General features: G+C 35.7%; 1 protein-coding gene across 5 annotated transcripts in view; it reads right to left on the bottom strand.

The window, feature by feature from the left end:
• LOC149806681 (uncharacterized) overlaps nucleotides 1–26,873 on the bottom strand; it is a 237,866-nt gene that overhangs the window by 64,110 nt on the left and 146,883 nt on the right. Inside the window, exon 1 of one of the 5 annotated variants that reach the window (XM_089956453.1) lies at nucleotides 16,169–17,242. The exons of the other annotated variants lie outside the window; for them this stretch is intronic. The gene's annotated coding sequence lies outside the window, so the exon portion shown is untranslated. Of the gene's footprint in view, nucleotides 1–16,168; nucleotides 17,243–26,873 lie in introns of those variants that run through there. 5 annotated transcript variants of the gene reach the window in all.

The raw sequence follows: 26,873 nt of genomic DNA, 5'->3' as shown, positions 1-26,873 counted from the left end.
TTTCGTAAGCGCTTTTCTACCAATTAAATTTTGTGGAAATTTAATAATACAATCAACATTACGGTACCGAATTCTACTACAGTCGTGCTTTTACGTATGTGTAGGAGTAAGTGTATTAAATAACAATTAGACACATGTCAATAACAATTAGACGCATGTCAGATGCAAAATGAAGGGATTTAAACTCCATTTTCATTTCAGTAACTATAGGTGTAAGTTAAGGTTTTAATTTGTGCTTTGTTCTGCATAACCGCAAAAGCGCCAAGTGATAATACGCTACCATCTTCTAATAGTGTAGACCCCAATCTACCGTCTGAAAATACGCGCAATCTACTATGTATGCGTATAATTGTATGTAGAACAAACAGTGTATGCCGATCTGCTGTCTCATATTACGCGGAATCGACGCTGATTGCATATAACTGTATGTAGAACAAGCAATGTACACCTATCTGCCGTCTCATAATAGGCCGAATCTACACTGTATGTGGATAACAAGTGGTAAAAGGAGCACACACCGATCAACCGGATCATTACGCGACAACAGAGCTGGGTGTGCTCTGTTCGACGACAAATATTTATCTATCAACTTTTGTCTTCTAGCTTGCTGTCTGTCGTCTAGTCAACTTTGTGTCTGCTGCTACTTGCAATCTGAAAGAATTTTGAGCGCTTGATTTTTGCTCAAAATTTCACTAAGTCTTGTGGAATACAAGTGACAACGTTACCCACGTATCATAGACTTTTCTTCTTCGCGCACCACTCTTGTATGCGCGTACATACTATTGAGAATGTATTAAATGAATTACTCTCGTACTCTGATGCACTTTTCTTTTGATGCCCTTCATGGCTGGCTTTTTACATCAAAGAGGGTCATAAACAAGTAATAAATTCCACAGAAGTAAGACAAATCTCATTTGAACTGGAGAATGAAAAAAAAAATGGTGTTGTCATCATAAGAAATTTCTTTTTGATAATGATTACCAGTAGATATCAGAACTATATGCGAACAATGCATATAAATAGTTCACACCTGTTCCTGTGCAATGTTTCGGCAGTAGCATTTCAACACCGGACCTTACCTTCGTGACTTTCGCTGCACATACCTATGTAATGCACAGATGTAAACAATTATACCTAACAGGGTTACGCAACAGAATTTAAAGTAATGTCGTTTTAGTGTGCCGTGCACCTGTGTTATGTTTGTGCGGGTCAGGTCGCCATTTACACCTTCTTAACTACAATGTTTATGAGAATCATTTGTTTGGAGTCACGCACTCTGATATCAATGCAACTGTATCGCACCAATCAAATTCTACAAGAGTAAGTCTCGATGTCTGTGTAATAAGGTGCTCTTTTACAACTTTTTGAGAGCCTCATATTGAAAAAAATGCATGCATCTGTGGTAGAATGAGATGCGTCTACATGGATTAAACCCTTTTCACATTTTTTTCCTTTCGGTTTGCACTCCAAAATCTTGTTTCACAGTTTTGCTCACGCCTGACAACACTGCAGATGTTCTTGTGTTTAGAAAAGCTTCTTGAGTCTTTCTATACTAACAGAAAAATCCTAGATACCTCAGAGTATGCTTTACACGTTAGTTGTATCGGTACACAAATGTACCTTTGTGTGTAAATGGTATTAAAGAACATCGAGAGCATTTTATAAATTATTTGACTTCTTCAAAAAGCACGATTTTCTAACAATCACATTCTTTCCAGACCACCGAGCGAGTTTTTTTTTTCTTTCTGCAAATCAGTCAAGTTGAATGGTTTATTTGACTGAAACATATGCTGGGCATCTAGTTGTGCATGCATCTAGTGGAACCAAGTGCGAACCTTCAAGACAAAACATTTGGACACTAAAAGTCATTTTATGCAGATACGCCTGATCCGAACTATTCGCACTGTTTTGGTACACAGTGAAAACTGTTGACAGCCAGTATCATTAACAAGAAACTCCAATCACGGCAAAATAAAAATATGTGTAAGAAATATATGTCATTATTAGTAGAGGGACAAAATACGGTTTGCTGCGTGTAAATATCTTCCAGAGCATGATAAAAGAGTTCCAGTCTATGTGCGAACACCAAGGGTTCAAACTCTGTTCCTAAGTACTCTGGCAAAAGTTTGTCCACCTCCAAACCGTTGTTGTTAATGCTGTTGTTTTGGGTTTTCGCCATTGTCAAGCAGACGTTAGGCTATACATGGTGGCCGATATATCTCCAGGGATGAACCACCGACAAGCGGGAAGTTGATTGCAACCTTACATGCTTAGCCGCGCTGGCCCATCCTGATACGAAGCAGACAGGTTAGATGTTGGCGATCTTTAACGCGAGACCATGGTACCCCGCCCCCACAAACCACGTATCATTGTTAATCTCACATGATCAAGCATTATGCATATAAACTAATTACCAGGTATCCACAAAAAATGAGATTATAAAGACGAAGAAACTCTGTATTTAAGCAGCTTGTTTAATTCCAATGCTCGAGTACAGCTGACGTTATAAAAGCACATGATGGCAAGCAAGCCAAAACCAGCCATGCCCCTCCGTCATAAAACTGCAGTCGGCTAAAACTATCTTACCCCAAACGATTCTGACCCATCAGTAGCCTGGATGTTTTAAGTTGTAAATTTCTAATAAGATTTTAAAATCTGGAGTAACAATATTTTTTTTTTTTTATAATTCGGAATATTGAGTACGGTTTTATGTCACAGTGGTCCGATCATGTATGACTGTATGAAGAATTGGTTTATAAGGAAGTCATAGCTCAAATATCAGGATTTACCGTAAAATGCATGCAGCTGAGTATAGTATACTGGCCAATGAGAATGGCACTTGTGTGCCGTTCAACTTTTCCAAAAGGCTTTTAACACATTATATATCATGCTCTTGGGTATAAAGTTTCCACTTTTTTTAATAACGTCTGAGTTTGAATTGCCAGGAGAAATTCCTAACTAATGTTGCAACTATGTATTCCAAAGGCTTTGTTATAACGTTTATTTGGTTATCGCGTGTTTGACTTGTATGGTCAGCCTAATAAATTTAGCACAGTTATAAGGTTCTTTTTAACACCTGACACGTTAAACAACGGCGGTCAATGATATAAAAAAATCCGGTACCTTGACGCCCGGGGCCACGGGGCTACTCTAATTTCAGATCATCCCTCTCCCCCATATTCAAAGTGAAGTGCCTTTCAATTTTGTCGAAGAAGGATCTAACTTGCCTTACGAAACTCCTATCGCGCTGAAATGTGGCATTTTATTTTCAAATTGTTGAAAGACTAATAAATTATTATTATGCATCCGCATGTATGCCCCTTACCCCTATGAAGATCGTCAACTTACCATGCTTATACTGAGAGCTCTAAATTGGTGCACAACGCGAAGCGTAACCATTGAATCGGAAACAAATTACCTGGGTAACTTATAATTAGTGCTAATTTGGCTTTAACATACATGTGATTATATCGTTTTTAAGAGCGTCGACCGCACATACCGGTTATAGCTATAAACCGCTTTGGAAAATTAGGACTTTAAAAAAATTGAAAAATCAAACAAAATATTTTCACGCGTTCTATCCATGCCTTTCATAAACCAGCCAGAACCAGTCTGATGGGAACAGAACTGTTCCAGCAGTCGTTGCAATCGGTCAATGATGCGTTGCTGAGTAATGGGATAAAGGCTAACATGTGTACACAACAAGTTGCTAACTCATTACCCTATTACTGTTGTTGTTGTTGTGGGCTTACCGCCATCTTTTCTGCATATTGTAGGATATACAATAGCAGCCAGTATAACTGGTGGAAAACGAACACAGGAAAGCTCCGGGAAGAACCGCCGACCCATGGGAAGCTACTGGTAAGCTTTCTCGCATACCCACATAAAGAGATGAGATGACAGTGATCAGTGAAGGCAAGTGCTTTAGATCTACATGTCTACCCTGCGCCCCCTTTATTGTAATGTGGAGAGTTTGTGCCATATGAGATTTTTTGAAGTGCTATAAATAATAAAGTGACATGACGGCTTTTGAGTATTTGATGAAGGATCGTCCGTCTTTTGACGGAGATGATATAAAAAGGAAAGACTGAACAAAAACGGATTCGGTATACACTTTAGTAAGTATTTTCAGATTAATAGAAAACAAATGACTATTGACAATTAATGTCCATCCAGATAAATAAAGAATTAATTTACTAGTCATTAAATTATTGAACTAGGACATTTTTACATAAATGATTTTCGCTATTTACCGGCTGATGCATATACATGCGTGTCGATATTTTCATCAGATTTATGACTCTTGTCTTCATAATAACAGGCATTTATACTAGTGCATGTTTTTGTTTAATTGTATTACCATTACAAACGAGTTCTGACAGTAATCATACCATTATAAATTATTTCTCTGTATTTCAAACGTCTTGGACATGGACAGTTACATAAACATTTGAAAATTAGTGAATTCACATATACATTCATAATATATGTAGAAGTTGACTGAGTCCCCTGATATCAAGTGTAAATGTTTTTCACTTATTTTTGGAATAGTATTTCATTTACATTTTTTGAAAATCTGTTTCCTATCGTTGTAGCAAGCACATTCCCTGTAGACATTCCTATTAAAAGTAAACTTAAGCTTACAGTCTGCTAGTTTATTAGCACTCTACACTGTGGAGAATGGAAATAAATACCTCGAATTCTTTTTACTATGATTGGACAGCAACTCCGTCCCTAAATTTTATTCTGAAATTACATGCTTGGGTGAGAACGCATACGTATATCCATAACAGCAAAGAACTTGTTTGTTTCCTGTTTTGTCTTTTTCTGATGGCCCCACCCCCATTATGGAAAATCATTAAAATTACCATAAGCATTCATTTCACTCAAAGATAGGAAGAAGTCAGTACAAAACTAACTGAATGTATACGGTGCTCTCCACTTCGCTGCACGCCCATTTGTAATACTATTGTGCAACGTACTAAAAGGAGGGAATTTTAAAATCAAAAACATGCAATTATTGAAAGTTCAAAATTGTTGCATCTTAATGTCGCATACTTCAAATTATTCATAAGAAGAAAGTCATACTGAACCCAAGTATCATTTTGAATGGACTTCAAACAATAAACAGGCGTCATTTTTGGAATTTGGTTAGGTGTTTTACAGCACAACAACACAAATAGGTTATTCAGTGCTGATGCGTTTGCCGTAAAGTGCCATGCCTCAGGCTGCACCCCACTAACCTACCAGGGGTTGATACAAATTTAGGTGTCAAACCCACCAAATTTGAGTCACAAGTCCTGCACGCTAACAATTAAGCATCCATAAGCCACCTCTTACGACATGTGGGAAAGCGCATTGGTGGGGGGGGGGTATCACTCTTACGACATGTGGAAAGGCGCATTAGGGGTTGATCACTCTTACGAGATGTGGGAAGGTGCATTGGGGGTTGATCACTCTTACGACACGTGGATAGGCGCATTGGGGGTTTATCACTCTTACGACATGTAAACAGGCGAAATGTAGGTATATCACTCTCACAACATGTAGGAAGGTGCATTATGGGTTTATCACTCTTACAGCATGTAAAAAGGCGAAATGTAGGTTTATCACTCTCACAACATGTAGGAAGGCGAATTGTGGGTTCATCACTCTTACAACATATGGGAAGGCGACTTGTGGGTTCATCACTCTTACGACATAAGGGAAGGCGGATTGTAAGTTTATCACTCTTCTGACATGTAGAAAGGCGAATTGTGGGTTTTTCACTCTTACGACAAAGTAGGAAGACACATTGTGGGTTTATTACTCTTACGACATGTAGCAAGGCGCATTGTGGGTTTATCATATATGATGAAATAGTGAAGTAGTTCGTTATTACATATTTGTTTTTCGCCTTTCATTATGGACATGTCTTGTCATGGAATCCGACCTGCTTGAGTAACGAAAGCATATTGCCGATGCACCTGGATTGTCTAGTTCTTTCTTCAGAAATTCTAATCTTTTGAAAGATTACATGTACAAGTCACAATAAGTAGTTCTAAATAGTACACAATATGAATTGTCTAAGGCGATTACAATCCGGTGTATTCGTCAAATGAAAAGTATTTACTAATCGAATGGGAATATCCATTAGGTCATCTCGTGCTAATGTATATATTTTTCTATGGTATGTGAATTTCAGATGTGCAGAAGCGTACTGAAGTGTTTGTTTGCTTATCTGATTGCGGCAGCGCAATAAAGGAGATCATCTAGAGCAAGGGAAGCTGGAGAAGAGTGCCTTCACCGTGGACAGACCACGGTTGCCGTCCCCAATTGATCTAATAGTAGGATTCAAACCCGCACTCTTTCGGTCGCGAGTCAGAGAACTAACCAAGATCAGTATCTGCGCATTCAAAGTTAGATATAAACTCATCTTATCTCGAACATACATTTAACCAAATATAAATTCATGTTATATCGAACATACATTTAACCAAAAATAGTCATCTTTTCTCGAACGTACATTTAACCAAATATAAACTCATCTTATATCGAACGTACGTTTAACAAAATATAAACTCATCTTATCTCGAATGTACATTTAACCAAATATAAACTCATCTTATCGCGAACATACATTTAACCAAATATAAACTCCACTCATAACCAACATACATTCAACCAAAGTGACACTCTTTACATCATGTTACTGGTACTCATTTGAATAAATCCAAAGTATTTAAATTTATTTATCAGCTGCAAATGGTTGAAATGTGTTAAAAAGATGGTGAAATACTGTTTTTTTAGCAGTCTTTCAAAGTGGAATTCCCACGCCGACATAAACCTTAAATGATTAATCATATTCATCGCTGAAATGCCATCACGTAATCCTTATACACATTGAAACACCATCACGTAATCCTCACATTGAAACATACGTATGATAATAAATATAATTTCCGTCTGCTAAGGAATTTGTTGAAATGATATATCTTTCACAAAAATACCGAAATGAAGCGATTAATGCCATCTTTACCTCAAAATAGCTATGACATGTGTATAGTGCCTTTTATTGGAAAGTTGATCCTTTTTCCAGATGCTTTTTGTAGGTTTGGCCCCCCTGACTAAAGTCCTATTTTTAGACCTAATGTCAAAGTTGAGGTTTTTCAAATAAATATTTGTGGGGGACGTCACGCCTAGTAACCCCCACTTTCCGTTAGGAAATAAAAGTGTAATCTTGCTATTTTAGTTTACACCCATGAACACGATAAAAAAAAAAACAAAAAAAAAAACAAAAACAAAACAAGCCCAGTTTGTGGAAGAATAAAATCACTAAGAGGGACAAGCTGAAATGATTCATGTTTTCTTGTAATTTTTTTCATATGCGACAATTGCAACATTGTTATGGTTTAGTTACCATGACGCTAGAAATGCAAGTCAATAAAAGTCACTGCTGTTTTCATCATCATGTTCTATAAAAGGAAGGACGTAACACGATGCATAGCTAAGATACCAAAATTACATTCTAATATGCCTCAAATAGCTCAGACTTCTGGAGCATTGGAGTTTTGCGTGCTTTCTATCTAACACGAAAATGATCAAACCTTAACTATACTTCGTGACCTGAAAGTAAATAAAGTTACATTTTTCCTCCAATAATGCCTTTCTCTGTGGGAATTTTGTTAACATTTTTTTTTTACACCTTCTGAACCATCGATGTTAGGTTAAATTAAGCAAACCTCCTCGTATCACTCGAGTTTGGGCACCTCCCTTTGATAAGGGGCATGTAAAGTTGGTCTGTTGTAACAAAAATTGTTGACATTGACAACAAACTTCGGACTCCCTTTCTATCTGGAATTTCGGTAACTTTGCTGTTTCACGTTAGAAGGTTCCACCCTTAAATTACTCAAAAATTTACCTCCTTGCGAGGATAACGTATGATTACGATCGTATTATATTTAGACTCACTAGGCACTAAACAAAAGTTAACCACGCAGACTCACGTTGTCCCATAAATGACGGAGTACCGCCTTTGATTTTCAAAGACGAGTTTACAGCATTGTGAAAACCGTCTTAACCATTTTTCTCAAAAGCTTCTCCAATTAATTTAGACGTGTTTAACTGGGAAAATATATAGGCGTCCACAGAACACGCGAAACTGACAGAAAGCAGGTGTATTTACATTTGAAAAATATGTATACCATTGACGAATGTAAAATAAAACCGTATAAATATTTTCCCCTCTCTATGGTTGTCAATGGAAATTCGATAAATATAAGTAAACAAGAAAGTTAGATTTGTTATATAAAATAATATGCGCAAAAGTCAGTCAGCCTGACTGATTATATTTATGTTATTACGAGCAAGGTTCTTTGACCCATATTTGGAAGATGGGAAACAACCAGGGCTATTTTGGATTTGTAGTGTTATTTTACTAGATCACGCCAGTGAGTAACGCACTTGATATAGGTATAGAAAAATATTCTTTAATCAGAATCATTTGTTGGCAATCTGTATCCTTGAATTTGAAGATGACGGGGGCTTCTTTTTCATTTTTTCTTTCTTTTTTGTGCTGACATTTCGACATAAATTAAATTTCCTTTCTATAAACTGAGAATCTGGTACAGAAAAGGGAAACATTTGAATAAGAACGAGTTCATTAAAAAAACTGTTTACGTGGCAAATTAAGAAGTGTGTGTGTGTGTGTGTTATTCAATACTGTTCTCGAATTATAAATTAAAGTGTTTCTATCTAGTGTATATATATATATATATATATATATATATATATATATATATATATATATATATATATATATCCTGGATTTAGTATTTAAAATATTTAAAGATATACTAAAATTTTTATAAAAGACCGAAAATCGAAATCCTCAATATTTTCCAGAAAATCAGGCGATTATCCTCACTGCAAACATATTTTCCGTAATCGCTCAGAAACCGATAGTCTCCAACGTCAGAGGCTAAAGTCTGTTGCGCACGAACTTCATTGGAAGACTACTTCTGACTGCATCATGAATCGGCCAAGGAATAAATCAAAACATATAATAGCGTTCTCTTGGTATAATATCCAGTCCGTATCTTGAATGCTGCCGTATTATGAAAAATAACTTCACGAGAATACCGTTTCAGACACAGACTTCTAGCTATCAAATTGTCCGACAACTCCAACACGTTTAACATTTTTTTTCCTACATACTGATATAATTACAACTATATGCAGGAATCTGCATTCATATTCGTGCTTTTCAGAGTAGCCATACATATTTAAATTCAAAACCTTGATATAAATCCCTTAATTATCTTATCAAACTTGACTGTTTGTTTGGTTTTTTATGTTGATTATTGTCCTATAAATATTTCATAGGCACTTGATTAGGATGGGAACTAATGTTAATACACTCCCAATAAACACAAGGTAACTAACTCCTGCAGGTCAAAAAATGAGCCCTCCATGATTCAGTTCTAATTTTTTTTAATACTATCTGCGCATTTAGTCAATCATAACTTACATCGCCGTTAAGAGGACATTCCACACATTTCCCCCATATACCATTTAAGTACCTTTCTGATTTTAAATATGACCCCGTTTATCCGTTGCTTCGTGTCTTATATACTGTCACTGACTGCCCACCACTATACCTCCGTCTAATTCGGAGTGAATGCGACTAGATCGTGATTGCTTGGTGATTGGTATTTTAATTGAGCGAGTCTTTTCAAACATCGGCCTAAATCGCTACATTTCGGCTTAACCCGGCAGACACGAAAGCGGAACAACCTTAGTTTTTTTCCGTCAAGTCTTATCTATGACAATTAGGATATCTCTTCTTTTATATGAAGGTCATGACCTATTTGATATGCGTACAATATAGTAAATAAACAGATTGGTTTAAAAAAAAAAAAAACAAATGTAAGAAATGTTATATTCCAAATGATCCTGAAAGAGAATAAACGTAATATGAATCTGACTTTCATTGTTCATAGTTTTGGATTTTCATTATTTATATACAATAATGCCTAGTAATCACATTCACTCCGAAGTAGACTGGGGTTGTACTGTTGGACAGTCTGTGACAGTGTTCAAGACACGAATCAAGAGTTAGTTACCTTGCGTTAATTGGGGAGGGTGTTATCTTTAGTTTCCCCCTGAATCAAGTGCCTGTGTATTTATTCTCTTTAAAGCGTAGCATTTACATCTCATACACTTGTAATTCCTATGCAAAAATCTTCTATGCATTTAACTCTTGGCAAGGAATTATCGTCATCAATCATGTTAGCAAGGTTACAAAATTCTTATCAACTTTAAGAAGTGTATATACGGTAGATTTTGATAGCTGTGCCCTTCGTAAGCACTTTATAATAATTACTACATTTGCACGGGATAACACTGATTCTACTCTTCGTTCAGAAGCGGACGCAGAACAATTGGTAGAACGTCCGTCGTAATCCGGTTGTCTCTGGTTTCATGTCTACACTTGCCAGTCTGAGTCTCAAAGTCATTGGAAAAGTCCTTTCTCTGCCATCTTCTCCGCATGATACAGTCAATGTTATGCTCAGAATGCCGTTCAAACCCAACCAGTTAACCAGTCTATTAACTGTCCATACTTGTTATGAATGTAGTAAATGTTATACCTAACGTTATTTAAACTGATTTATTTTAATGGTATAATTATCACAGAAGAGGGATGGGTCATATAAATCAATCCGTTTATCTCGAATGATATTTCACATGTATCTAGATAATAATAAAAGCTTTGAAAATTACAAATCAAAATCGCTTTTATTAATGTGATAGTGAAAGTGTGGTTGTTTATCTTTGTTGGTTTTATATTCAAAGCATATCACTCAGAGTATATAGCATTCCAGAGCTAAAGCGGAACATTCCGAACGTTATTTCACTTTCCTTGTTTGTATATTTACACAAAACTTGAATGTGTACCGACTATTTATCTGATTGGAGTTTAAATACAAAGACGGCATTAACTAATAATGATATAAGTTATAACGAATAGCTGAAATAAATAGAAGCACGTTCCCGATAACACAAGAACTTTGAAGCTTTGAGTCCTCAATAAATACTTTTTTCTAAACATTATAAAGAATGTCTAAATATACTTCCATGAAATAAAAAGTTAATTGAAATAATCTAATCTAAAAACTCGTCCCACTCTATTCAGACAAAATATTGGTCGTCATCGGCACATACCATGTGTAGTGGGAACCTATAATCAAATCCAGAGAAAACGGGCCTCGGTTTCTGTCATTGTTCACTACGATGAACTTTTGAACTGAGCGCACACAAATTAAGGGCCACAATGAGTGAAAGGGTTTTATTTTAAACAGACCCAGGCCATACACAGGTCTTCAATTACATGCCACGGTGTAACTGTTGAATAATTCAATTAATAGCTACTTGTGTGAAGTGTGTAAATTATGGGGTATTGAAAATGTGCCTCTCGCATGTCCCGTGCAACCAACGTTGAAAAAAAGGTATGTATGTATGTATGTATGTATGTATGTATGTCTGGCTGTCTGTCTGTCTGTGTGCGTGCGTGCGTGCGTGCGTATGTATGTATGTATGTTGTTTTCTGTACGGTGTTTAAATAAGTAAAATGACAAAAAGCAGTTGATCACAGTTTCACCAAAACCTCTCTTCAAAGAGGACAATGAACTTTAAAACACTGTAATGTAGGTGGCGCGTTTATCCGAATCAGAAGGAATCCAAGTCTGTCTCATACGGCCTAATGAAAAACAAGCTACTTCAAATGCTCATGACTATTGCAGAAAAACCATATAGACAATCATCCAAAAAGGTTAAGTACTAACTGCGATAGAAGTGTATGTAAACATGCTCAAAATGTTCGACACACCTTACATACCAGCACGATCTTATTTGCATCTAAGAGAGACAAATAAACTGTATAATGATCATCGGAATATCGTATCAACCCATATATGTGTCAGGTCAGAAATGAAAATGTTGGACTAGGGTCTTGCTTCAAATACAATTATACATGGACATAAAACACAACCATATAAACATGCTTATATGCGTGTAGGGGCAGATATTTGTCTATACATTCATCTATCTATTTATTCGTCTGACGATGATAAGTCGATTTACACACTTGCAAATCAGTAAGTTGGGTGGGTGGGGAAGTAAATAAATTTTTAGGTAGGCAAGTTAACATGTACGTTGGTAAGTACTGTTCTAAAAAAATAACGAGGGGATTGAAACCACAACAAATAACTGAATGGGGTGGATTGGGGCCAAGTCCTAAGAAACGTCTGATATTGTAATGATCTCCCATTATATGTGTTTCAAAGGCGCACGCAAACAAACTGAAATTTACGTTTTCTATAGGGTTGTCCCATTATATGTGTTTCAAAGGGACACGCAAATAAACTGAAAATTACGTTTTCTCCATGGCTCACACACGCAAACAAGGGTCCCTCCGCGGGAGTGACTCTCTACTGGGCGAGATTTCACGAAAAACAAAATATGACCGTTTACCTATCGAGTGTTGAAAACATTTCTGATATTTTTTCAGTTTCGCACCGTTTTCAGTTAGGACAAAAGAAGGCATCATTATAAGGACTTTGGTGAAAAACCCATATTAAAATGATCAGCTATCTATTCATGGAGAGTAATGACAACGATCTTTTTTTAAGGACAGTCATCACGGAGACTGTATTGGATGTACGACTGACATCATTTTCAATTAGAAACAACTAGGTATCATAAAAATGTATCGGTGAAAACCCCATGTTGATATAGTCATCCATTCAAAGATGTGTGGAGATAACAATATTTTCAAGATATGAATTTCCAACCAGGAGGAGAAGCAATAGCACCGTAGCGGTCATATTGGATGTCAGATAGGCACCATTTTCATATAGGACCAGGTAGATATCGCAAGAAGTCTTTCAGCAAAACCCCATACTGATATGAATGTTGGTCCGAGCAGTACAATTTGCATACGGTACCGATTATATAATAGGATCAACGTGGTCAAGTTTCATGGTATTCGATCAACGTGGTTTAGGGGGAGTAGCAATAACAAAATTGTGCTAACGCACGTACGGAAAAATGACAATGGACAAAAGACCATCTCATAAACTCATCTGGGCTATGACCAGTAGAGATAATAAAAATGGTTAAGGGCAGCTCTGGCTTGCGTCTAAATTCTAATTTTATGCAAAAAGAACTTCTTCATTACAAAGATGGGGAAATAATCTCAGGCAAATGTGATAGGCAGATAAATATTGGTCTCTGGGTGGGTATACTTGTGGTGGATCAGTGTCTTTCCTTTCCTGTAAGTTTTACACAAAATTCAGTTAACTGAGAATGGGCAAGTTGTCTTAAACAAACATTTTCTACGCTTTGCTGTACCAGAGGGACTCCATCTGGCTGCAAACAATCAATTCTTTAAATAACATAAACAGACCATGAGCGTTCAACTGACCTAATTCAGGGCAAAGTGGTATAAATTGAAAATGGACATAGCACATTGCTGCACATTTTTATGAGACATTTATTTTCTGTGGCGAAGTGATACTTCAGCAATGTCAGTTGCTTTAAATAATTGTCTGAAAATAAATGTAAATCTCTGTCAAAACAGTAATCGAACTAAATGTTCACGTACATTTATGCGTATAACATACAGCCAAAACAGTCAACCAACTAAATGTTCACGTAGATTATACGTATAACATACAGCCTAAACAGTCAACCAACTAAATAGTCACGTAGATGTACGCATACAACCCTCAGTCGGAACAGTAATCAGACTATTTATATCGCGTAACCACCAATCGGAACAGTAATCAAACTATATATATCGCTTTAACCACCAATCGAAACAGTTATCGAACTAACTAGATATGTACGTTTCACACGTATAACCTCCAGTCAGAACAGTAATCAAAAACTAAAATAGCCACGTACATCTATAAATATAACTATCAGTTTGAACAGTAATCGAACTAAATAATGACGTAACTATTTCCATCTCCGCGCGTAAGTCGGAGAAGTAATCGAACTAAAACAGCCACACAGATTACACGCATACCCTACCTTGGGAATGATAATCGAACTAAACAGCCACATAGATTTACACATATAACCAGTCGGAATAGTAATCGAACTAAGTAGCCATGTAAATTTACAGGCAAATTACACTCGAAGATATTAGTATTGAAAACGACATGTATGTCTATATGATTGCTATTCAAAGGTATAAAATAAATGCTCTGTGCAATAAAGCTAAGTAGAGCCTTTTACTGTCTATTGCCGCAGTTGGATTTAAGTATTTTTGTTTATATTGCATTACGTGCCACGTGTGAGTAACGCTCGTCTAGACTAAGGCACGATAAATTGCGATGAAAGAGTAATTTCGAAGAAGATCATAGCGGAGTGAAGAACATCCACTTCAGACTAGTTTGGATTAAGGCTCTCTTGAATATAATGTCGTTTTGCATACAAGTACACTGTCTTTAGGAATTTGCATTGGAAGTGTTGTTTTGCATATAAGTACAGTCTTTAGGAATTTCCATTGGGAGTGTTGCTTTGCATATAAGTACGCTGTCTTTAGGAATTTGAACTGGAAGTGTTGTGTTGCATATAAGTACACTGTTTTTAGGAATTTACATTGGTGGTGTTGTTTTGCATATAAGATTTCTGTTTGTAGGAACTTGCATTGGGATAGTGTTGTGTTCTATATAAGATTTCTGTTTATAAATCCTCAACACCTCTGCAAGGCCAACACCTAAAAAAACTCACTATACAATGTGCACGATTGCATTACTCGCTGTGTCTGTCTCGGTTGGTACTAGCAGTCCCTCCGTATGTCTGTCTCTGTTTGTACTGGCTGTCTGTGTGTCTGACTGTCAAGATAGCTGATTCTGGAGACTAGCTGAAACTAGACCACTAGACCACTACACACTAGACCAAGTATGTTTCCAAAACGTCTATGAGGCACACGACTAAATCTATAAATGAAGCAGTAAAAATAATGTTTGAAGGTACAACTGCGATCTACCGCAATAGCTCAGTTTGTATTGTGTCTGGCTCGTAATCCAGGGAAAGAGGGTTCGATACCCCCCCAGACAAGCCTGGGTTGGCTGCCTGTGTCCTTGAGAAAGACACTTAAATCCCATTTCTACGGACTGATATTGCCAATAATGTGTCAAAAGTACCTTTAAAAAGCAAGTAAATAAATAAAATGGCTATGAAATTGAGATACATCAAATTTAATCTCTTAGTTTCATTATTTGTTATCAAACAAAAAAGTTGGGAAATAATAGTTCATTTAAAACGCAAGAATTTTTTTTTACTGATACGAGGAAAATTACAGAAAAAGAATTAAAAGTCAAATGGAATGGTCCGAAAATTAAATATTCTCTAAAACAATTTTCAAACTGTGATCAACATTGTAAGGTTCTATCAATGCACAAACGCAGATGAAATAAAGAACTGGAGAAACGAGAGAGAGAGAGAGAGAGAGAGAGAGAGTCTTTAACTATACTCGGAACATCGCCTACCTTAATAATAATTAGGACACCTTACGAAAATTCAATGTTTTTTTTTTAAAACTGTTGTCAAGCTTATATATTCTGTCAATGCATAAACGCGGAAAAAATAAATGAGAGAGAGAGAGAGAGAGGTGGTCTCTAACTATACTCGGCACGTTGCAGGTTCCGCCTACTTTTATAGTAATTAGCATACCTTACGGAATCACACCACAACTGGTTGTATCTAAGTTTCTGTGAAATAATGCATCGGCAAATTCTGTATCATTAAATATCAACAAATTAAAAAATCTGAAACGGTCTTAGTCCATACAAGAAAAAAAATCTTATTTAATTGGGCACAGTACGATTTCCCCTGAGAGGGTGATGAGTGGTGATTTTTCTGAAATCCCAGTTTGAGTGGCATGTTTATATCTTACGAAAACAAATTTTCCTAATAGGTCCCGCTGATAACGTTAACACTTCATATACAGACTGAATTCTACAACTTAAGATTACGTTTAAATACACAGATAAAATCGTTTGTATATAACAAAAAATCCAGTGGTTGCATAAATGGAAGTTGACTTACACTATGTAATAGCATCTGCTACTTGACTTTAAAACGGAATACTATAAAAACTATATTCAAGGAAATTTACCTGTCACTTGTGTAAATCCGGTTCAAGAACTTGTCTGAATTGCACATTAATCCCCCAACACACGCTTTAAAAACTGATCCATTGGTTTTACGTCCACACGTTATTTTATTCAATGTTTCTCTCAGAAATACAAATAAACTCCTCACAATTTATTCTTAGGTATTCACAATTTTTTTTCTTCCTTTTTTTCTCTTGGAAGACTAAAAGCAATGCTTTTCACATATTACAAAATCTTTCAATGACAATGTATGAAATCGTTTTGACTCCACTAAATGAAATTACACTGATCAAGACGATTGTAAAATACTATCTGAATTCCCCGTAGCTGTGTTCCTCTGGAAAACACCACTGTGCTTCACGCCTCTACAATCCCAATTTGCCCTAGGCCACTGTATAGCTCACAAACTTCAATAGTTTTTTTCTACTTGGCTCCCGTGTGCAAAAGAATATGTAGACTATTTCCACAGGTAAAAGAACGCTAACACTTTAAGTTCCAACACCTTTATAGACCTAGCTGGCAAGTTAGCCCGAATAAACCTCGGCCTTAGCCCGCCCGTGTCTGGTGGAGTGGCAAAACGCTCCGCGCGCGTTTCAGAACAGGTATCGCCAATTACAACAAAAACGACACATATCGTTCACTGCTTATCGTCCGATAAGACCTTCACGCTATATTTCTGAAGAGAAAAAACTACAGCGCTTTTCTCATTATCCAAATGAATTTGAATCTGGCCATAAAATCAATTGCAGTTTCAATTTACTGTTATATACTCTGCGGAAAGACTGACATCGACGCCTTTTGTCATCTATAAAAGAATACAGTCCGTTGTTTCCTTTTCACAGATTATCGTGAATTAAAGATAATTGTTTTCTTTTTCAATTCCCACTTTTTAATGAAGTCTGTCCGTAGAAAAATATTAATTGTTTCTCATCACGAAATCACATCAAGAGTTATAATAACAAAAACAAAGAAATATACTCCTTCCCAAAAAAAGTGGGAAAATTAAATTTACCTCATTTCTCCACATAATGAGTATATCGTATACACTTCAAATGCTATCAAAATATCATTCCAGTTTGCTCTTTCCATCCACCGTCACATACAGTGATGCGCTCCATGGAACACAGAGTTCTAATAAAAAGTAACGAGCATGCTTGGTTGATTTAAAAAGTGTCATTTTTTTTGAATTCCACGAATGACATCTACTGTGTGTATACGTGCTGAGAATGGTTAAACTTGATCAAACAGGTGGAATAGATAGAGCGCCGTATCTTGAGACTTAGTGAACTCTTCGATGTGCGCATGTTGTAATAAAGTTATCAAGATAATGAACACTTTTGATGTAACTAACTAACTAAAGCCGAGTCATACCAAAGACTTATACAAATGGTACTAGCTGCTGCATCCCTTGGCGCTCAGCATTTAAAGATCAGTGTTAGGACTGGTCAGCCTGGTGTCAGGATAATGTGACTGGGTGGGACATGATGCTATATGTCTGTGGCATGATGCCCCAGTGCTAGACATAACTATAAACTCTCACACTGCAGACATCGTAGCGATATGACTGATATTTTTTTTAAAGATAAGTTAGAAATCCAAATCACACATACACATACACACACACTTTCATCGGTCTTTGTGAACGTTTGGTGGATAACTAGTGTGGAAATTGGCACATTGTCCCAACGTGTGGAGTTGTTAGCAACAACGCGTGTGTAGAAACATCAGTTTCCTATTTCACTAAACTGGAAAAAGAAATATTATATATCATGTCTTCGATGTGAGCTTAAATATTCTGGAAAATACCAAACCTTGGGAGTGGCGACGAGGACTGGAAGATGTTTTATCTTTATATATAATTGTATAATTGGCTTGTATGCACAGAAAAAAGTCCAGTTTTATCGAAAGTGAAACCCGATTCATGTTTTTGCATGACAATGCGATCGTCCTTTGCGATGTCAAGAAATCATTTTCCAGAAGAATGTGACTCAATCAAAGTCACACTTCCTAGTTTATATTATTTATTCCGTGGATATGGTATAGTAAGACTAGTGAGAAGAGAGTTTTAAAAATTCCCTCGTGCGTGCGTGTTGTGGGGGAGGGGTGTGTGTGTGCAGAGAGTGAGAGAGAGAGAGAGAGAGTATACAATATACCTTATCTCGATGATAATTCTTTAGATTTGAACATAGCAAAATACCATGACAAACGACGGAGTTCAACCACCCACTGTTAATAACAGAATGAACATGGATGTCGCTTCGTTGCGAAGCTCAAGTTATGCAACATAGGATGTTTTTCTAACTTTTAATACGCTAAGCATCAGAGGTCCTGTTACCGAAAAATTTAATCTGTTCAGTTCTCCGGGTATCATGTTCCTCCTGTCGTATGATTCAATGAATGTGCGGATTGGATAAAGCCTTATTTTTCCAACATTTTTAGCTATCGTTTAACTTGAACGAAAGTGAGTTTTTGTCAGTTATAGATTCAACAAGACTGGAGGAAGACCAACTTCGCACTTATAACAGTAATAAAATGCTCATTAAAGTTACAAATACATTACGTGAAAGATTCTTTCACGAATTTTGATTAATAAAATTCAAGTTATCAATAAATTTTACTTTCTGTATGCCAGGTAAAGTACTGCGCGCATATGGGAAGTTCCACCCCCCCCCACCCCAACACGACGAAGACTTAATCATGAATCTAAGAACTTTTATATGCGGATCACGTTGATATGATTTATGAATAATAAGATATCCCAAACATTGTAGTGATTTGTCACCACCTTTCGTGCGAGAAAGCAATTACATATTATCTAATTTAAAATTATCCCTTGATATTGCCTTGGATATTTTTTAACGAAAAGTAAAATATGATTTCGACCTATTTGCAAAAGAAAGTTTTAACAAATAAATCAAACTACAAAAGAGGCAGTTTTTGCGTACATATTTGGAATTGGCATTATTATCATGCAAGTATCTATTAATTTATTAGTAATTTACTACTTTTCAAAAATTACCAGGAAAACATATTTTTCAATATTTTAAAAAGAAATCTTAACCAAAAGAAACAACTAGATTAATTCTATTCCTGGCGATGAGTATCCATAAGACATTTTGACAAATACAATTAATTAGTACTACTTTGGAAATGTAATGAAGAGGAACATATATTTTAAATCAAGGTGTTCCCCAAAGTATGTTTATTTTTATTTAATACTTTCATCAACAAGACTGCAAATGGAAGCTCCGTTTCAGTTTAAATATCCACTGAAGAATGTTAATAAATCTAATTTATCTCTAGCAACAAGACGTCTATTTTGGAATATGGAAGATTGGATTAGCTATGCTGTGGATGAACTTGTCACGTCTTCACAAAACTTTCGAATCAACCTTGTCTTCTCAATAAAATGTTATGGACAACATGTATGCATGTTTACTACTAAATGGAAAGAGGTGGAGGTAACATATTGAACGATTGCTAAATTCAATATGGCATTCTTTTCTTAAAATCTGAACCTAATTTTATGTTGATTCATGATGTAAGGATCCTAAACAGTAACTTTGATGCAATGTCCAAATGACACAAATACTAAATAATATTTTATTTGTTTAAAAAAATTCCACCGTTGAAGATCTCAGATTCACGCTCAGCCTTCGGGTTTCTTTCAGCAGATGGAGTGATATTGATTCGCTGCATGAAATCTGAGAATGCCATTTCGATTGGCTAATCAAACTGTAATTTGGACAAGGCCTCCAGTGCGATTGTTTGCAGAGATCCTTACACCGTATTTCGATGAAGTTTCCAAGATCTGATTTTAGTAACATTGAATACCATTAGTTCATCCGAAAATCTAAATTAATGACTTGTGACCCATCAATCGTCGTGCAATCACAATGTTAGTTTGTAGTGGCCGAGAAAAACGACTGAACAATAATTTAAGGAACGCAAAGTAACATTTACACAACGTAGCAATGTTTAAATCTAATGATAAAAGAGTACAATTTAACATTGCTTAATACGATTGAATTTAGCTCCCCCCCCCCCCCCCCCGATAATACATGTTTCGATCCAAATCACAGTTTACTAAATTCCGAGCAATACAAAATTGGAATCTGAGTATTAATAAGGAAAAAATAATACTCATGATATTGATGCTAACATTCTATTTTTATTCGGCCATTAACATCGATATATTTACTGAAACTTCATTGTCTTAAATCTTTGCGACTTCATGCCTTTATCGCTGGATGTGTTTTGATGAGCAAGGAATAAATCTAGTATGAGAACATGGGCAAATATCCAACTAAGAACACGATTCCCTGTATATCAGGTATATGCCTTTATTATTAACACTGTCTTAAATGATTTTAATGTTTAACCCTCCTCCAATTACTTATGTCCTTATATCAAGTACTGTGAATGCATATCGAGAAAATATGTAATTTATTTACTGGTACCATGGTGGATAGATCATACGTTTTGTGCCCTAAATGTTTAACTATTACTTCTTAACAATAGTTTCTTCCAATCAAGGGACGCATTAGGTGAACAAAAAAAATTTAGTTTACAAAAGTGACCAGGATGATGAAAAAAAATCAAAAGGCTGGTTTATCTAGGTGCACGTTAGTTTGCAAACGGACAGGCATTGATACGGTATCTAGAGTGCTATTCTAGCTGGCATTGAATCAGAGTATCATATGGCACTGTTGTCAGCCGCTGTTATATGAATATAAAGATAATGTAGCTCTCGCCGGTACAAAAGGAATGCAGCTCCTACGTTAAACGCGGTCCTCAAATCGGCGACAATACCTGATATTCACGGGCAACGCCTGTAACCGCACCCCACCTTTTTTGGCCCAAGAACAATACTGTTGACTGAGATTTGTGAGCAAACAACGGATAATGGATGCAGAATGTTTAACCTCACAATAGTTCCATAAGAGAAGAGTAGCATTTGATAAAGAAAATATAGGAAAGTGGTACGAGGCAGGCAAATATGGTACGAGGCAGGCAAATGTGGTACGAGGCAGGTAAAAGTTGTACGAGGCAGGCAAATGTGATACGAGGCAGGCAAATGTTAATGCATTTCAAGTTTACAAGTGATAATATTGAGAAAAAAATCTTAAGTCAACCATAAGTGATTGAGGAATATAATTTACCACACACATATCAAAGCTGACCTTACAAGATAAATGACGAAAGTACCTGAAACATTCTGTATATAAAACGATTGAAGCAAACATTTTTTATTAAAGTTATATACATCGCAGTTAATATTTTATTAAATGTTTAAGTATGAAATATAGAAACTTATTGGCGAAATCATTATATTATTTTTTTCATTCCTATATTTTATTTTCACATGTGAAATATCAATCGTTATATTTTCACATGTGAAAATTTAAGATTTCCCATCATGTCATGCGAAGCTTGACTGTGTTTCTAAAAAAATTATACCCGCAGCAACAAAAACGAATATACTTTGTGAGTTAGAACAAATAAATAGAAACTGTCTTATATTTTAGAAATGGACGCGAATCTTTGATAAAGAAAACTGACCAAACGCCGTTCGGTTCTGGGGCAAGTTTGGATTAAAATGAAAATAAAATTTTCTTTCCCATGTTTAATACCGGATATATTTCCTTATGCGGTACTCAAAGCGATATACCGTACCTCTTGGCTTGGCCACTCGTTAAAATGTCGCCTTTGTTGTTTTGTTTGTGTGTGTGTGTGTGTGTGTGTGTGTGTGTTTTCTTTTCTTGTTTGGTACCATACAATGAAAATATCCGATATTAACGTAGGAAAAGAAAACACCCCCCTCTATGTATTTATAATATTGTTTCCAGCTTTACTGGCTAACAATTTCATATATTTATTATATACTTAAGAGTGAAATATAGTGACTTTCAGCGAAATAATTTTCATAGTTATTTTAATCACTATATTTTTTTTGGTATCACATGTGAAAATTTAATATTTTCCAACATGCCTTTCGACACTCGATCGCGTGTGCCCACAGAATATGTACCTGTAGCAACAAAACTTTGCGAACTAAAACAAAAATAAATAGAAACTGCCGTATGGTACAGACATGGAAATTAATCCTTGATAAAGAAATTTGACCAGACGCCGTTCAAGTAATCTTTGAAGTTATTTCCCCTTATTTCCTTGGCAACAATGATAAACCCGATGTGATGCAGTGTTGATTCGGACTTGCGTTATTTACAGATAGGGTCAAATAGCTTATCAAATGGCAACTTAAAAAAAAAAAAAAAAAAAAAAAAATAATGTAATTTACCGCGATAGATTAGGTCAACTCAATCCTACCGTTTTCTTATGTTTTTATATTAATATGACCAGCTCATGAAAGTGAAGTGAATCTACGAAAGGTGGGAGGGTGAGCGTGTTATGCCGAAGAGTGAGTTTCATCATTAAACTTCATTCCTAGAGCCAGTTTGATATATAATTAAAATAATTCTCTTTCCTACATTATTACCGGATATATTTCATCGTGTGGTACCAACACACCATATATTTTATCATCTCTCTCTCTCACTAAATAGTTTGAACTGAGGTTATGCTCGTGTAACAAACAGTGTAATAGACACTTAACTTTCTTGGTTTGAGTGGGCAAAGCACAATTCAAGATCTTTTACCTATTGGCTTTTAGTTACTTTTTGAATGGCAAGGAGAATAACATATCGTGATTAAGGAAACAACACTTCAACCGACCTGCTTGGTCTGGGAATCGAACACTGTACTACTAAGTTGGAGTCTTAACAGTTTAACCACTGAGTTAATCTGTCTTTTTTGTTCTATTTGAGCTACGTCTTGGTATCACTGCCTGAAAATGGGAATAAACAACTTTTATTATTCATGATAATCGGATAAGAAATTGCATCCCCAACTCTAACAATTTCATAATAAGGTACATAGAGTTGATCAGATGACTAACACGTTATTTTACACATTCGCACATCAAGCCTCGTATATCTGACTGTTTTAGAATAATCTTATGTTAGCTTATATCTAATTTACTCTTCTTATCCTTCTTGTATTAATTTACAACCGTTTTCAAGTAAAAAATTAAACTATCAGCTCCAATCATATGTAGATATAAAAAAAAATATAATCACAATTATTTTGTATCCATATAATGCGGGATAGCCAATAAGATAAAAAGTACGAGTCCATAAACGCCCTCACTCATACAGTCTAATTCTTTCAAGACAGCAGCAGCAAGGTTTGTACCAATGCTGTCTGCTCATCATGTATGGTTTTAACTTAAGTACAAGGCTCATTCGTATGACTACAAGAGAGAGAACAAGAATCTATGAATTCGAATTCTCGGAGACAAGCTATTTAATCTAAACCCAATTTGTTTACCATTGATGTGAAAATGTACATAAGTTCCTGTTTATATGCATAAAATATGTCGTTTATATTAAAAATGATTTTGGTAGCTTTACCACCATTTTCAGAAAGACACGCAATACATGTAATTTAAAACAACAAACAAACTGCGAAATCAAGTAACTAAAAATGCAAAACTTTAAAACACCACAAAGTAGAAGTGTTTTGTCTCAATGTTGATCGCAAAACAGATTTCTTAAGCGTTATTTGTAGTCATGAACCAGCTTTAGGTCATTTGGAATCATATATTGCAAACATACGATAAAAAATGATTTAATGGGGATGAAAGGTGAATATTTGTTTCACGGTTCACTTAAGAACTTTCTCAGGTTCTCTAATGCAATATCACCAGCTGCGACAGTTTAGCAAATAGAAACTTATTGCCGAGGACCAGTCACACTTTAGAATGTGCTATTTTAAGTCAACTGTGAAACGGTTTTATTTTAGTGAAATTAGGAGCTATACGATGGGTCTTAAACATCTGAAACACAACATCGTTTCATTTAAGATTGGAAGAACTTAGTGTCTAGGTTGTCCTGAATAACTGTTTATCTTAAAACTTGAAGGCAGATTGATGAGGTAACATTCTTTGGGTTTAATAGACGATTATTATAAATTGTGGTAAATACGAAACATATTCATCTTGTACGTGACAGGAACTTAATTATATATCAGCTGTGAACATAGCGAAAGTAATCTGTAGAAAGTGTGGGGAATATTTGACGCTGGCTCTATGGAATGCATTAACCTAAAACCAATGAACCCAAAATCTGATTTGTTTTGGGTTTCCTTGTATATTCATTTATTTATGTTTTGTATGATTTTTAATTTGCACATAAACACGTTTTGTGTTTTTAAGTGATGGATGAAAAGATCTTCCAAGCGTTAAATTTTATATGTTACATTATATCAATAAAAAAGTAAAGTCGTGTCCTTTTTAAGTTAAGGTAATTATCCACTGGGAAAAGGTAAACCATATAATAACATTATCCCATCCTGCCTGGATAACTTGAGATTCTTGTAACAACCGATTCCATTTAATTCTCTCCATAATTGTGATTATTTACAATTAATGGCCTCAGGAAATTTCAATCTGTTAACATAAGGAACACTAAAATGACAATAAATTATAAAGGAAACTGTGCTGAATAATTAATTATAAAGTTGTATTAAATTATGTATGTATGTATGTATGTATGTATGTATGGATGGATGCATGCATGCATGTGTGTGTGTGTGTATGTATGTATGTATGTATGTATGTATGTATGTATGTATGTATGTGTAATGGTACAAAATTTTATAGATAATTTCGCAATACATTCTGTCGTAATCAGCGTGACACACGTAACCATTATGACTGACATATGGACGAGGCTAGCAATAACATTGCCGCTTGTAACAGTTAACCTCAGTTGTTTGGAGGTATACGTGAATTTTAAGTAGAGTCTGTTCAATAACGGTAAGGCAGATGGAAAAGGCCAATGTTTAAGTCAAGTGGACAATAACAGACAAGCCGAAGCAAACATTTTGGGAAATCTTGGGCCATTTGAAACAGGTATCATAAATTATATCTTACAGAAAAGTTTTTAGTAAAGGCAGTCTAGAGAGAATTATTCTGACTTCGATGGGTGTTTTAAAGTTTGGGCAGTTACAGAAAGTAATCCTGACTGGCTAACCTAACCAAAGTAGGGATGTTCCTAGAAGAAATTTCATGATTGAAGTATCATACAACGAAGTTTAAGCAGTCCAAGTTTTTCTGTTGAAAGGGGAAGTCTGAGGGACTCACAGGAGACTTAATAAGTAATTTCCCTCGTTAAATAAATTGTCCAACGGACGGTTGGTTGGGGGTTGGGCGGAACTGGAAATTTGAGACCCATAACTCTGTCTGAGAGGGAATTCTCTAATTACAAGCGAGCTAGGGTTCGGTAAGACACACACACACACACACAAATAGTTCCGTACCAGTACTGTCAGTGAAAAAGAGCGCAGTCTATAAAACCAAGACGGTTGATGACACGAAAAGGAGAGAGAGAGAGAGAGAGAGAGAGAGAGAGAGAGAGAGAAGAAGAAATACGACAACACCATTTTATCACTAATAGTGATTTGGAAAAGACAGGAAGCAACCAGGTGATGCTGGCATTCCGGCAATTTCAGTTCGATCAGTCTCTCGATTATATGATGACATTTGTTTTATCGGTGTAACAGAACGGCTAACTGATTTTCGCATACATTTTGTAACTCTGGTTATTAGAGATGGTGAATCATTCAAATGTCATGTTCAATTTCATTTTGTTTACGTAACTGATTAGATTGTCATCTTTTGCATACAGGGGTTCTTGTTGTTCTATTATGTATCTGTGCACAGATTCATGTTATTCCATCCATTAATTTCATATTTTATTTTATTGATTACTACTCAATCCGGGCAATAACACCGTGGTTGAACATCTCCAAAATAACGATAACCAAAACACCATAAGGAGTGGGGAGTATGTATGTATGTATGTATGTATGTATGTATGTATGTTTTACAGCACATGAGCATAATAGAGGTTATATGGTACCAACTAAATGTTAAGTTCACAAAATGTAAACTGAATTGCTCGAAAAAATCTGGTAACATAAACCCATTCCAAATAAAAGTAAATTTAATGTGCAATAAAATAAAAAATAAAACGTAAAAATATTAACATTCTGTAAAATGTAAAACAGATAAAACTAACACAAACAATTCGTACAATATTTGGTTTTGAATTTTGTAAGAACAGTTTCTGTAAACTGTCAGGTCTATTAAATTTTGAGTGCCGGAGCCACATGCAATATCTGCTTGCATCTAAATCTGTCTGTCCGTCCGTCTGTCTGCCTGCAATATTATTATTTAAGATAAACAACACTGACCACTTGAAACTATTGTGCCGACCCAGAAGGCTGCAAGTAATTCTAAAATTTCCAGCACTTGCAAAAACTAAAGAAAAGACTAAGTGAGTAAACTTCCAATGCAAATTGGCCCATTGCTACATTTTTCAATATCAGTGACAGATACGCAGCAAAAAACGGAACACCAAAAGCAAAATGCCTTAACAAAAGTGTGGACGTTCATGGTGTAAAAAATGATAACATGCAGTTTGAGTTACTTATTATTTCATTTTACCATTTCTTCAACTGCAGGATCATTCTCCATATATTTTGAGATGTTCAGAAAAGTTCCTTCGTTTTGGACTTCAACATTTATTCTACATTCTGGTGTTCTGTAAAACAATTTCTCTCCGTGAAGTTTCCTGCAGAAAA

This window comes from Sinohyriopsis cumingii, chromosome 1 (genome assembly GCF_028554795.1).
Source record: "Sinohyriopsis cumingii isolate HCF-2022 chromosome 1, ASM2855479v2, whole genome shotgun sequence".
In the NCBI taxonomy this organism is placed as follows: Eukaryota; Metazoa; Mollusca; class Bivalvia; order Unionida; family Unionidae; genus Sinohyriopsis; species Sinohyriopsis cumingii.
This window is presented reverse-complemented; position numbering and strand designations above follow the sequence as displayed.